General features: G+C 44.0%; 1 protein-coding gene across 1 annotated transcript in view; it reads right to left on the minus strand.

The window, feature by feature from the left end:
- GALNT17 (polypeptide N-acetylgalactosaminyltransferase 17) overlaps positions 1-15,274 on the minus strand; it is a 109,387-nt gene that overhangs the window by 91,334 nt on the left and 2,779 nt on the right. The window lies entirely within an intron of this gene.

Here is a 15,274-nt window from a genome sequence, read left to right on the forward strand (position 1 = left end):
ATATCTAAACACAGTGGTACCTCTGGTTACAAACTTGATTCATTCCGGAGGTCCATTCTTAATCTGAAACCGTTCTTAACCTGAGGTACCACTTTAGCTAATGGGGCCTCCCACTGCCACCGCGCTGCTGGTGCGCGATTTCTGTTCTCATCCTTTGGTAAAGTTCTTAACCCGACGTATTACTTCCGGGTGAGCAGAGTCTCTAACCTGAAGTGTTTGTAACCCGAGGTGTTTGTAACCTGAGGTACCACTGTATATCCTTTCTAAGGAATCATTTCCATTTTCCTCAGTGTGGCACTGTCATCCCCCTCACCCCCAACACCTCATTCCACAGGGCAGCATGGGAGCTGCCATCTGGGAGCAGGATCCGTCACAACTTAAAAGAGGTGGGTAGTGTGAATGCCAGAGGAGTGCTATTGAGCCCAGTTGATTCCTTACAATGGAGATGGGAAACATCTGACCCATAGGCCATTGTTTGCCTCACCAGGGGCTCTAAATTGACCCACAACTCCAAGCCCTCTGTACCTCAGCTGCCACTGATGCCTGCAAATTCAAAGAGCAGTGTGAGCAACTCATAAAGCCCTTTCAAAAACAGCTCAATGCTGCTCTTAAAACCTCTGGAAACTGGATATTTAAAGGGCAGCCCAGGGCTCCTGGGGGGGGGGAGGGCTTTCAAATCGCTGTGTGCTGCACTTTGACAACCAACAGTCAGAGTTTCAAAACAAACCATCCTCCCTTGTCACTGTTGTTGGAGTTTGCCTTATATATAATGCAGTGGAGAGCAGAGATAGTCTGGTAAGATGGCTGGTTGGAAGAATAAAGAATAAGGAAACATCAAGTTTATTACCCCCGAGTCCTGGCAAACAAAGCCATTCCAGTCACAAGCTTAAAAGTGGCCATCACAGAGCCAGGAGGTTCACAAAAGGCAACGTCTAACATGAACTGAAGCGACAGCAGGAAGGAAGTCAAGTTGAAGAGGAAAAACCATCTATGGGTAGTTACTCAAGAAGGAACCAGTGAGGGGAAAATAGGTTGGCTTTCTTTCTCTCACCCACCACTCGCTCAGGGCTCTCCATGCTTGGAGGCTTTTAAGCAGAGGTTGGGTGGCCATCTGTCATGTATGCTTTAGCCTGAGATTCCTGCATTAAGATTCCTGCACTAGATTACCCTTGCACGCCATTCCAACTCTACAAGTCTATGGTTCTATGATTTTACAAACTATGATGTCAGATGATTGCCAGACGGGAAGCCCCACCCACCTGTCAAATGTGGTCCTCCAAGGATGGGGATATAAGCATCTGGGCTGCTGATCAGAAAGGTTTCCCCACCCCTCCCTTACAATAACCATAAGTAATTTACAGCCCAAACCTAGACGGCATCTTTAAAAGCAGAGACATCACCTTGCCAACAAAGGTCCGTATAGTAAAAGCCATGATTTTCCCAGTAGTGATGTATGGAAGTGAGAGCTGGACCATAAAGAAGGCTGATCGCCGAAGAATTGATGCTTTTGAATTATGGTGCTGGAGGAGACTCTTGAGAGTCCCATGGACTGCAAGAAGATCAAACCTATCCGTTCTGAAGGAAATCAGCCCTGAGTGCTCACTGGAAGGACAGATCCTGAACCTGAGGCTGCAAGAATTTGGCCAACTCATGAGAAGAGAAGACTCTCTGGAAAAGACGCTGATGTTGGGAAAGATGGAGGGTGCAAGGAGAAGGGGACGACAGAGGACGAGATGGTTGGACAGTGTTCTCGAAGCTACCAGCATGCGTTTGACCAAACTGTGGGAGGCAGTGAAAGACAGGAGTGCCTGGCATGCTCTGGTCCATAGGGTCACAAAGAGTCAGACACGACTAAATGACTAAACAACAACAACTTACGGCCCATTGGTTTCCCTCTATCTGACCTATGGCCTCCCCCTCCTTGGAGCAAACGTGTGACTTCTTTCAAGCCTAATTGCTCCCTTGGGGGGCATTTTTTGGGGGGAGGGAGGGTTGTGTTAACCCTCCCAATCTGGCCATTTTGTCTGAAAACTGCATCCAATGAAAGGCTGTTTACAAGCCTAATTACTTGGTGGAGAGCCCTTTTTCTGAGGGGGTTGTCACAGCTGAGGCGAGCTAAAACCGAAGAAAGATCGTGGAGGGCAAAATGCATTCATTTGCTTCCACGCTCATTTGGTTTCTGCCAGGGAAACTTCTGAAAAGGGCCAGAAAATGCAACTTGTCAACAGAGATCTTTAAAGATAAATAAAATAAGGAGTGTCTTTAAAAATCATTCTTTCTGCCTTTAAGTAGGTCACTCTGTTTTCGCTATGGAAATCAGAATCTCTTCAAAAAGCAGACTTGGCTCTGCATCTCCCTTATCTACTTAATGCTGGAAGTCTGGGAAATCATCTCTTAAGAGAGGAGGAAAGGCTAGAGCTGTGAAAGAAACACATTCAATTTACCCCGCAAACATGTGAATGCACCTAATTTTCCACTTTTTAAATGTTCTGATTAATATTTTTTTTAAAATGTTATTTCAAAGGGAATGGAAACTGGATGGAGTAGCTTTAAAAGATGGGGGGTTCTGTTGGAAACACGGCAACCCTGTTTTCCATGAAAAACAGCCAACATGGGGTAATGGGTATATGACGAGAATGAAATAGGCACACACACAAAAGAGAAGAACAAGCTAACTAGCACCTATGCATTAGGTATGCTTGAGGGGTTTAAATTCTGGGAATACTAATGTGAACTGACCTGATCCACAGCTCTTGAACTAATGCGCAAATTGAAACATAATTATCTTCCCCATTTTTCACTTCTCTGACGTCTGCTCAGGAAAAAAGTACCAGATGTCGTATTTTAAAATAAAAGACGTTTTTAGAAATGCACCCATTAATATGCTACTTTTCCCCCTAAAAAAGAAAATGTGTACTTTGTTAGATATTTCATCTCAACATATGCACTTATAAATGCACTTTATCCTAAAATACACCAGTGGTGTTTAAAATGCATACACTGACGTTTAAATAACAATAATATGGATTTTAATGTAAAATAAAAATAATAATGCAATATTTGCCTGGGGAGATTGTAGCCAGGGCTGTCGCAACCAACAGCCACACGAGCCTTTGGGAGGCAGAGATGCAAGAAGGCATCAGAGGAGGGAGGGAACGAAACAGGGACAGAGGCCATTGTTGCCCATGGCATCACTGACTATCATTCAAGGCACCCCAGGGTGCGATAGCACACTGGTGAAAACCACTGGGCTAAGGGCAGTCTTTGGTCACCCTACAACTGCATTGATTTGTGGATCTCTAAAAAAGGTAAAGGGACCCCTGACCATTAGGTCCAGTCGTGGTCGACTCTAGGGTTGTGGCACTCATCTCACTTTATTGGCCGAGGGAGCTGGCGTACAGCTTCCAAGTCATGTGGCCAGCATGACAAAGCCGCTTCTGGTGAACCAGAGCAGCTCTTATGCTGATCAGTGGGGCCACAGGGCACTTATAGGTTCACATGCCCAACCTCTCATAGCAAGGAAAAAGCATTCCTTCCAGTCATTGGTTGATTCAGTTAATATTCTTTATTTCTGCTTTTTTGCAGATCCCCTATGTTGTTACATTTAAATAAATATAGCATTTGTTTCCACCACAGTTATGGTGTCTCAAGTCTTCACCATATGGGCATGATGGCAATTTCTCTTAAAAACAAACTTGGGCAGGGCGCCCCTTCAAATAGAGAACTGTCCTCTAAAATAGGACAAACATCCCTGTATTCCATATTCTGGTCCACTGTGGGGGAAGAAACACAAGAGAGCAATATAATGCCAAGCTCCTGAGCTTGAAAAGTGCTCCTTCCTCCTTGAAGCATCCCTTTTATGGTCTGCAAAAGAAATGCAGGATTTGTCAGATGGCATCAGGAGTTCAGCTGTTCCACATGCCATGTGAAATCCTTGTCCCAGTTTGCACTTGGTTTCGGCACAACTTTCGGTCATCATGCCACTTCATTACTGCATTATTTTTAGATAATTGCTACCACCATGTTAGAACATGGGTCAATAACCCTATGATTTATCACCAGAAGTTGGAGCAGTAAGAGAGATAAAATATCCAACTAGGATTATAGGAAGCTGCCTTATACTGAGTCAGATGTTGATGCTGATGATTGTTTAGTCGTTTAGTCGTGTCCGACTCTTCGTGACCCCATGGACCAGAGCACACCAGGCATTCCTCTCTTCCACTGCCTCCAGCAGTTTGGTCAAACTCATGTTCGTAGCTTTGAGAACACTGTCCAACCATCTCGTCCTCTGTCGTCCCCTTCTCTTTGTGCTCTCAATCTTTCCCAGCATCAGGGTCTTTTCCAGAGAGTCTTCTCTTCTCATGAGGTGGCCAAAGTATTGGAGCCTCAGCTTCATGATCTGTCCCTCCAGTGAGCACTCAGGGCTGATTTCCTTCAGAATGGATAGGTTTGATCTTCTTGCAGTCCATGGGACTCTCAAGAGTCTCCTCCAGCACCATAATTCAAAAGCATCAATTTTTCGGCGATCAGCCTTCTTTATGGTCCAGCTTTCACTTCCATACATCACTACTGGGCAAACCATAGCTTTTACTATATGGACCTTTGTTGGCAAGGTGATGTCTCTGCTTTTAAAGATGCTGTGCCTGGCATGCTCTGGTCCATGGGGTCATGAAGAGTCGGACACAACTAAATGACTAAACAACAACAACAACAACACAGTTATGAATTACCGGTCTCTGCAGCCACAATGATTCTCCAGCGGTTTGACTCCTCCCCTGGTGGTGCACACCATTATCTGGATGCAAACAGCAGCAATGCTCCTAGGAGTACAATTTCCCCCTTTCAGTAGTCTAAGGTTAGCATGGGAATCAGATTTTACCCCCTCACATTGGTCAAAGATTTGGTCCTCTAAACCACATATTCTGCATAGACAAAGGGGAATTCTTTAAAGAAAGTTCACGGGTGCCTTATGATTCCAGTGTGCCTCAATCATGTTTTGAAAACATGTCCCCCTCCCTGCAGTGTTGGTGGGGTTTTAGCATATAGGACACCTACTGCCATGTGTAGGGGGGGCTGTATTCATGTAAATAAGAGTTGAGGTTTAGTGGTGATGGAAATTGATTTAATTACCAGTTGAAGAATCTTACTAGACCCTCAGCTTTGCTTACATTCCCTGTTTGTGGGTGGTAACTCTAATGTTCCTTGTAAAACTCTGATTACTCATTCGCTGCTCACCGACCACTTGGTCACAGCTCAGGGTTGGCAGGGTACTTTTACATATGCTGGTTTTACATACAAACTGGTTTTAAAAGCTCTTGTTTATTTCCATATATGAAAAACTGAGTCATAAGCTGTGGGTTATTCAGGGAGATGTGGATCCAGTGGAATTTGCAGCCATGTGATGGCTACTTGCAACTTATATGGCAAAACAAACACAGGAATGGCAAATTCCATCTAAATGTGATGTTAAATGGAGACTATATTGCTTTGCAGATTGTACACATTGCCATTGTACTCTCTGTATGCCATTTATCTTGCTGAGTTTGATCTATTCCGAGTTCGTTCTGTTATATGGCTCCATGTATGCTTTAGTCCTCTTTTATCAATAGAATTTTTGTAAACGGGGTGAACTGCTTGAAGGGAAATAGAAGAATCAACACACACACACATCTAACCAGGTACAACATGTACATACTGATATAAAAAGCTAAAAATGATGTGTTCCTTTCCAGGCATCACAGCAGTTTTAATTTCTGTAAACCATCATTGCTTACGTATATAACCATTTTAGATAAATGTATTTGTTTAGGCTTTCTAGATCTTCTTAGCCCTAAAGTGTATGCCACATTACCCTGCACTTCAAAAATAGATGGACTAATTGGCTATTCTAGTTAATATTTGCTGACAGTCCAATTCTTTTGCATTCCCCCCATAATCACCCTTTTAAGTCATCTAATTTTCACATTATTTTCCATGGGCTGAACTACCATCATTCACTGAGCCAGCCCCTTATGCTTCACTATAGCACTCAATAGCTTCAACCACTGTCCTAACAAGGTGTATCAATGAAAAGAAGCTTTATGTCAGACTGCCAATCAATCAGTGCAAGAGCAAACAGTGCAAGCAGCAGTTTTGACTCAAACTTCCCTAGAAAAGAGGCAGTTTCAATAAATTTGACAGATGCTGTTCTTATGTACAGGGCAGATCTCAGACCCATTGAACCTAATGGACATGACTAACTTGGGGCCATTAGTTTCAACTGGTCTATCCTTACTACAAATTAGCTGGAGAGAATCTAATGTATTACAGTCTGCAAACTGATAGGCAAAACTGAGATAGAGCCGTATCCTAACTCCCTTTGAGACAGTCTTAACAGTATGGGCTCCCCTGTTCTGTAGAAATGCTCATGCTTTGCTGTTTCTTGTAGACATGCATCACTCCAAGCACATGGCTCAGAGGAGCCAACAGGCAAGAGGTTGTCTCTCTCTGAAAGTCGACCCAATGCATGTTAAGAGAACCGGGCAGGGCTTCTGAATGCAGGGCAGCAAAAATGCCTGGTTTCAGCACTGTCCCTGGCAGAATCTCTGTGGACAGCTCCCTGCTCTCCTGCTTTCCTGCATGAGCAGCAAACTGAAATCCAAGAAGTGACTGATTACCAGTTCTAATGAGCACTAGCCACTGCTGTAGAGTGAATGACAAAGCAACCAGGAGATATGGGCAATCACAAGCAAAGCCACCCCTTAACTAGTTGTAAGCAGCAAGGCAGGCAGGTGGGTACAGGCTGAGGACAGGCTGAGGTTGTGGAGGGGCCCCATTCACCCTCCATTCAGCCTCCATTGACTGATGACAAGATCGCTCAGCAGCCCTAAAAACAAACTCAACAGCTATAGGACCGGAAAGATTCACACTGAAGGCACATGGGACCCAGAGTGACATAGTGGTTAGAGCACCATCTTAGGAGAGGGGCGGCCCTAGTTCAAGTCCCCACTCAGCTATGGTGTATTTTAATATATGTGGTTCTAAGGTGACCTGCAATAGTTATAGCTCCTTTGCCTGGTCAAAGGAGTTTCCAGCACCTATATACGTAAGCACCAACTTGGACCAAACCTGGAACTCAGGAGGCGTTACAGTGCTATTGAGTGATGTCCCAATTCCTTCCTGAACCATTGGGTGCAGAGTCTCACTCCTTAGAAAGCAGATTCTGACTCAACACCAGGAAGAACTTTCTGACGAGAGCTGTTTGACAGTGGAACAAACTCCCACAGGTAGACTCTCCTTCCCTGGAGGTTTTTCAGCAGAGGTTGGGTGGCCATCTGTCATGTATGATCTAGTTAAGATTCCTGCACCAGGTTGGACTTGATGACCTTCCAGCTCTAGAATTCTGTAATTCTATTTGATGCAGTTGCTTTTGTTTTTGGGGTGCTCCATGGCACTCTTGTCACTTGGCCCTCAACTTTCATTACTCAGTAGGAGCTCAGCCGGGAAAAAAGCTGGTTTAGGAATTCTTAGGACTACAAAACCTATGATGCAATACAACGATTAAGTATCTATATATGTTGTGGGTGGAATACACCAAGTCTGTAAAGGAGTCTAAACGAAGAGAGAAATTGTTAATATTACCAAGAATATAATCACAAAGGCAAGTGAGGGACACCAGCCCATTGAGTTCCACAGAAGTAACTTCACTGCACATTGGGGGTGGAAGTGGAAGGATTTTAGCAGCATCCATTAGAAGCTTCCAATGAAATGGGCCTGGATTCAAGAAAAATGTCCAATCCTGAGTTATGCCCAATGGTCAAGGTGCAGAAGAACTTGATTGTCCCCCTCAACCAGCAAGAGCAACAGAAGTGAGCAAGAACTCGAGCATGCACACATAATACAAAAGCTCAAATAGGTGAGCTATAAATGGAATATAAAGAATTATCCAGCATCTAGATCACAGATGTAAACATACACATAGAAGGCACAAGGGTATCAAAACTGCAACAGTTTTTTTTAAAAAAAAATTAAAAAAATCAATCTTTATAGCTAGCTGGTGGAGCACATTTTTACATCCTACACTACTTAGCCTTGCCTGAGAAAAGTGAAATGGAACTCACCAATCCACACACATGGAAATATACAATACACAATGGAATTCATCCAGAGCATCCCTGTGTGAATTCTTGCCCTTGTGAAACACTAGCAAGCATTTCCATTCTGCTCCAAACCACATAAGTCTGCAAGCCCCTGATCACCAGAATAATCTGGTTGGTGAATAGTTTTCCACTCTCCCCCTCGAAACTCAGAACATGAAATCCATTCACAAGAGCAGGCAGCACTCAAATATTAATAATAAGTAAAACACCCAGTAAAAGATGATAGATGGAAACAAATTGTGCATGCCTATGAGCCTCTCCTTGTGTCCTTTTCACTGAGCATCCATCATGCCTGATGCCCATGATGCTATAGGGGCAGTTATACGTAGTTGTGTTTTCAAAACCATTTGGGAAGGTGGTCATACTGCTCTGTTTGCAATAGGTGCATTTCCCATTAAAATCCTGTATGTTTTCATACCAAAATGTTCTGGGGTTGTTGTTTTGTTCAACTTCTGTTGTACTATGGTGCTAAAGTTTCCCACCAAATGACTAACGGTAGGACTGGCCCTGTAGTCTCCACTAATATCAACAATCTCTCATCTTCTGAAAGATTCCCACTTCCCATTGCAGTTTACGGAATGGCAGCCTGGTGTGAGCTGGTCCCAGTGAAGTTTGCTTTCCTAGATTCTACCTCTTCTTTGTAAAATACAGGTGTATCATTTTAATGGTGGATGAGCATGTATAAACAAGGATCAACAGGATGATTGCCTCTCCTCTGAAATGCCAAGCCGATTCGCAAAGAAAACACCATTCCATCCCTGTGCAACCATGCATTAATTTAATGCTCAAAACTCAAGAAGAAAACAGCTAAAGTTCAGGCACACCGCACAGAAAGTTAAAGGTGGTGGGGTGTTGTTTTTTGCTTTTGTTTTTTTCCAGTGCGTGCACCAAACTGCTTTTAAGCTCTGCAAGAAACAAAGCTATCAAAAAACAGCGCTTGGCATCAAGATCACGCCTCAATTTGCAAATCCATAGGGGATGCTTAAGAAGAGAGGGTGGAGCTGGTGGCCTTTGAGTCAGCTTTTAATTAGATCTCTCACCTAGATTCCTTACAACTTCCAACCATGTTCCTGCATCCCACACAGCAGCTTTAAAGCTCCCTCCCTACATCTCAAAAGCGTTGTACCTTGTGAGATTGTAATAGAAATATCTCCACTGTGCCATAAAAAGAAATGTAGCTTGAGGATTTAATTAGCAGCTGTCAGGAGTAACCCATACGTATTGCTGAATTGTTTAACTTGTTCCAAAAGGTACAAATCACTACATTGTGGGGAGGGGGAGGAGTGATGTTTCAGAAACTTGACATCCCTTCAATCCCCGTCTTTTTCTCCCCAACACCATGATGTTTCTGGTAATCAGAAACTGCTGCTCTACTCCATGGACACCATACATAAAATATTAACACCCACATCACCAACCTGTAAATGAAGCCAATATTAAAAACCCACACAAATAAACCCCACAGATGCATCAGAGAAAACAGAAGAGAGGGGAGGGAACCTTGCCCCATATGTGCCCACTTGACCACTTTGATCTGTGGAACTGACATTATTACAGGTGCCATGTAATTTTCATTCCTCAGCTGTCAATCTTTAACTGTGGCAGAACCTATACACTTTGGAACTCCCTGCCGATTGACAGCAGGCAGCTGCCTTCACTGCACACTTTTCTTGCAGCTGCCTAAAACATTCTTTGTTTAGACAAGCCTACACAGACATATATAAGGTTAATGCATTTCAATTTCTGTTTTCTTAATTTTAATTCTCTTCAAATGTCCTTCGTTGTTTTTAACACTCTTCAGTGTTGATGCTAATATTTCTTGTAAACCGCTAAGAGGTTTTACTACAGTGAAGCTGCATATGCGTCTTGTCAAATGGAAACAATAAAGAAAAAAATATCTGAGCGAGTGCTGCTTGCAGAAAGCCCCAAGTCATCTTCCCAAATCCCTCTGCGTCTTAAGTGTAAAGGGTCAACTGATGGTGAGCACCTCTAAGTGGGGATCAATTGTGTTGTGGGCTCTTTAAAACAGAGATTGCAAACATGGGAGTCACGGTGTGGATCAGAGCCCTGGGTGATGGTGGTGGCACAGGAGGCAGATAAGAAGTTTAAAATCCCTATCTGCATCAGGGCCCTGATCAATATGAACCTCCACCTCTGCATTATTATTATTATTATTATTATTATTATTATTATTATTATTATTATTATTTTAAGCCAAATAAATTTTGTGATTTGCATCTTGTCTATGACCCTGAAACTTTGGAGAGTAGGACAATTACCTGCTTCTGAAAAGCAGGTGATCACAACAGGTGTTGTGCAAAATCCTCTTGGGCGCCTGCAATACTACTGGTTTATTATTTATATTTTATTTTTACATTTATATCCAAGGAGCTCAAGGTGGCATACATGGTTCTCCACCTCCGCAATGAATACCCACAGCCCCCCTGTGAAGTGGTCTTCTACTTCTTCTTGGGCAATCACTGGTAGCCATGTAAGATTGTCTTCCATGAACATGGTTTTAACAGTGAGTCCATAAGTGACTGTGGAGGCCAATTCTGGCTCCACACATCCTTCTACAGTGTGGACATGGTTTCCGGGTGGGAGTTGATCATGGTGAGGGTTTGCCAAGCATGCCTTCCTCTTAGCATGTTCCTCCCTTTCGTCCTGAGTTCGAGCGTCTTCAAAGCCCATGACACCTTTGGTAAAGGCTATTCTCCAACTGGAGCACTCACAGGTCTGTGTTTCCCAGTTGTCAGTGTTTATACTATATTTTTTTAGATGCTGATGAAGATATTAACAAAAAATTGTTTTACTCTCACCTGGATACCATCCTATCAGAGACGCCTAAGAAGGATAAAATTATCCTCCTGGGTGATTTTAATGCAAGAGTTGCGCAAGATTTTTGTCTGCGGCCCCTGTGAGGTACATTAGGCTGAGAGGCAGTGACTGGTCCAAGGTCACCCAGCAAAATTTATTGCCAAGTAGGATTTTGAGCCCTGAGTGCTCACTAGAAGGACAGATCATGAAGCTGAGGCTCCAATACTTTGGCCACCTCATGAGAAGAGAAGACTCCCTGGAAAAGACCCTAATGTTGGGAAACATTGAGGGCACAAGGAGAAGGGGATGACAGAGGACGAGATGGTAGGATAGTGTTCTCAAAGCTACCAGCATGAGTTTGACCAAAACTGTGGGAGGCAGTGGAAGACAGGAGTGCCTGGCGTGCTCTGGTCCAGGGGTCACGAAGAGTAGGACACGACTAAACAACAAGAACAACAACAAGGATTTTGAACCCAGGTTTCCCAGGTCCTAGTCCAACACTAACCATGATGCTGTGCTGCTCAGGCATATTAAGCCTAAAATGGAAGACATTGGGAGGTGATCTTGCACAGCCTCCAGGCACCTCCAGATTATCAGTATTTGGCAAGAGAGAATCAAGTGCCTACTGGAACTTTAGGTACAGGGTTTAAGTGGGTGGAAGGGCTCTGTTGCTCTCAGGAGTACCAACTTGAAGAAAATATCATGGGGACAGGTAAGCCCTGCCCCACATAATCCATCACATGATGCAGTGCCCACACACCATTTGAATGGGAATGCCCATCAATTTTGTGAGTGCCCGGCCCCCTCAAATATTTTATTGTAGAGCCTGAAGCCTCCATGGCCCCTAGGAGTTGGCTGGTATGGTTGCCCTAGTACAGTCACGTCCATCTCTATAGCGACTGTGATCTACTCCAAGTATAATAAAACTGGCAGTGACCTACCCATTGTCATTGCCAAGAGTTGTCAAGCTTTTTTAGGGGGGAAACCCAGAGTTGTTGAGCATTTTTTTTTATTCAACGATGAATATCGCACACAGCACTAAAGCGAACATTACTTCCGGTTGCCAACAATGCCACTGTACACTGCTGAGGCAGTGGCAGAAGATGAAACTAGCGCCAGGGGAGGGGACACACAAGATTACTTGCCCAAGATTGCCCAGGATCAAGCAATCAACCCGCAATTGACCAGGGACACCCAGCGATTTACCTGTAAATCTCGATCGACTGGTTGGACTTGTCTGCCCTAGTACAACAAAACCACTTTTAAGAAATAATAATCTGACCCTCAGTGCTTTGGAGCCAGATGGATTTAAAAGTGTTGGAAGAATGAATGAATACTGGGAAGGCATGTGAACACCCCCACAAGTGAATCAGGATAAAATGAAAGTGAATGCCCATTGTGATATAACCATCCCACGAACAAACGCTGACTAAAGGCTGGATATAATGTAACCTCCGTGTAAGCTTTGTGCAAGAGAATAAAAGAATGCTCTATAAATAAGTCATCTGGAGGGGCCTTCCATTGAGGTATGGTACTGTTGATTCTGATCACAGGACTGTAACCACTGGAGTCTGAGCTAACACACCAGCCTCCTGCTAGCAGGAGGCATCATGCAAAAGGTGGTGAACTTTTATACACAAAATCCTGCTATGCGTCCACAGAACTTCATGTTATATAGTAGCAGACAAATGACATGAACAAGACCTACATAATTTGTTGAAGCAGAACGGCAGAGATCATTCAGTTTGTAACTTAATGGTTAATTCTGTTTTCAGTAGTCAGCTGATGGGGGGAGGTGTTTCTAAGCAACCAGGTGGAGTGGCATGATGCTTGCTGAGGTAACATGTCCCCCTATTGGCTATGTAGTTCTGAGGGACTCTTTCCTTTGTATGTTTGTTTGAATGTCTCCCTGCTATGCACCACGCCTGAATTAAATAGGTAAAAATTGCTGTTCATTTCTCTTCAAATCATACATTGTTTTTGTTCAGTTTCCTCAGCAAAATCTTATAAGGATTTCTTGTATTGTGTTTTAATTTGCTGGAAGCCACCCAGAGTGGCTGGGGTAACCCAGTCGGATGGGAGGCTTGTAAATAATAAATTATTATTAGGCTTATAAATAATAAATTATTATTATTATTATTTTCTTTCTAGATTCCATCTGGATTGTTAACACATGGTTTGCTTCATGATGTGACCGAGCTCTCCAAATTCCATCTCTTGTGAGGTACAGCTGCCTAGACACCCCACTGGTGTTTTTCTACAGAGAAATAGTGCCACCATCGTCCCTGTCTTAATACTTTAGTCTGAAAACGTGGACAATCTAATTTACAGTATTACAAAATGGGAAAGTGACAGGCTTAAGTCAAGACCGCTCCCCTTCTGAGGTAAAGCCTCATTATTCATATGCAGCTTTCTAATACAGAGACATCTGTTGAGGGTTTCAAAGGAAATGGATGGGGGCCAAGACAGGATCACAACTATCCCAGAATTCACACATACACACAGGGGGGAAATACTTAGCATATGGTTAAGGTCATAAAATAACGAAGAGAAGAGGTACCTGCTGGATCAAACCAAAGGCCCATCTACTCCAACATGCTGTTTCCACAGTGATCAACTAGACACCCCCATGTGAAGCCCACAAGCAGGTAAAAGGTAAAGGTAAAGGACCCCTTTACCAGTCAAAGGCGACTATGGGGTTGTGGCGCTCTTCCGGAGCCGGTGTTTGTCCACAGACAGCTTTCTGGGTCATGTGCCCAGCATGACTAAACCGCTTCTGGTGCAAGGGGACACAGTGACACAAACCAGAGTGCATGGAAATGCCGTTTACCTTCCCACTGCAGTGGTACCTATTCATCTACTTGCCTGGCGTGCTTTTGAACTGCTAGGTTGGCAGGAGCTGAGACAGAGCAACAGGAACTCACCCCATCACAGGGATTTGAACCACCGACCTTCTGATTGGCGAGTCCAAGAGGCTCGGTGATTTAGACCACAGCGCCACCCGTGTCTCGTTGCAATTCCCTCAACTAGTACTCAGAGGCCACCTGCCTCGACAATGGAGGCAGAACTTGTGCATGTTTGCTCAGGATTAACCCCCACTCCTTAAGTGTGCATAGGGCTGTGGCCCCAGGCATTTCAAAAAAGTGCTCCATAAATCACACATGAGTGATTATCTTATCAGGACTGGGGGAGAGGAACACATGCTGGAAGCCATTACTCCAGGGTAGGTAAATCTGTTTTACTCCAGGGTAGCTTCCTTTCTATTGCCAAGTTGCTGAAGTGATAGAACATAGTTGCCTCCTGGCAGATTCTCCCTCCCCTTTTGCTACCAACAGACGCAACAAAGAGTGAGCATTAACTTTGCCTGTAGGGAGTCCGCATCAAAAAAGCAAGCGCACAATGGCTGCAGTTGAAAGCTTGGTGAGGTTCTCTAAAGCTTTCTGTGCTTCAGAAGTAGGTAATTGTGCTGGGTTTTCACACAATCACGTGCACAGAGATAACACATGTCGAAACCACTGTGTGTACAGATAATCCCCCTCCCAATGATGATTTTAAGTGGGGAGGGGAACAGGACTGTAGTGAAGGCAGTAGGTATCTACAAAAACATACGGGGAAGGCAGCCACCACACTTCAGAGCACACATCTTACTTCAACTCACGGAACATGTCCTGCTCATTCCAAGCTTGGAATGCTTTGTTAACATCTGGGATACCTCACCAGACTTCAAAGGAAAAGAGAGAGAGCGCAGGATTTAACATATAGGAGCACAGAATGCTGTCTTCTACCAAGTCAGATCATTGGGCCCACCTAGATCAGGAGTGAAGAAGATAATGGACTCCAGATGTTGGATTATAGCTCCCATCATCTCTATTTGTCATGGTGCCAGGGACTGTTGGGGGCTTGCAGTCCAGCATCATTGGAAGGCCACAGCTTCCACACCTTTTGATGTACACTGACTCCCAATGGCTCTCCAGGGATTTAGATGCAAGTTTGAATCTGAATATGCCAAGGGCAGAACTGAGAACATTTGCAAGCAACACACGTGCTCTATGATTGGGCTGCAGCCTCTTCTCAAAACATTGGAAGTTAAGAACGTAATATGAACCTGCAGGATTACGTCAAAGGGGGTCCACCTAGTTCCTCATCCTGCTCTTACAGTGCCCAACCAAATGCCCACAGAAAGCCCACCAGCAACAGCTATCTGAGTGGATAGCTCAGTTGGTTAGAGTGTGGCACTGATATGCCAAGGTTGCAAGTTCGATTCTCATATGGGACAGCTGCATATTCCTACATTGCAGGGAGATGAACTATATCAATCT

This window comes from Podarcis cretensis (assembly GCF_951804945.1).
Source record: "Podarcis cretensis genome assembly, chromosome: 15".
NCBI lineage: Eukaryota > Metazoa > Chordata > Lepidosauria > Squamata > Lacertidae > Podarcis > Podarcis cretensis.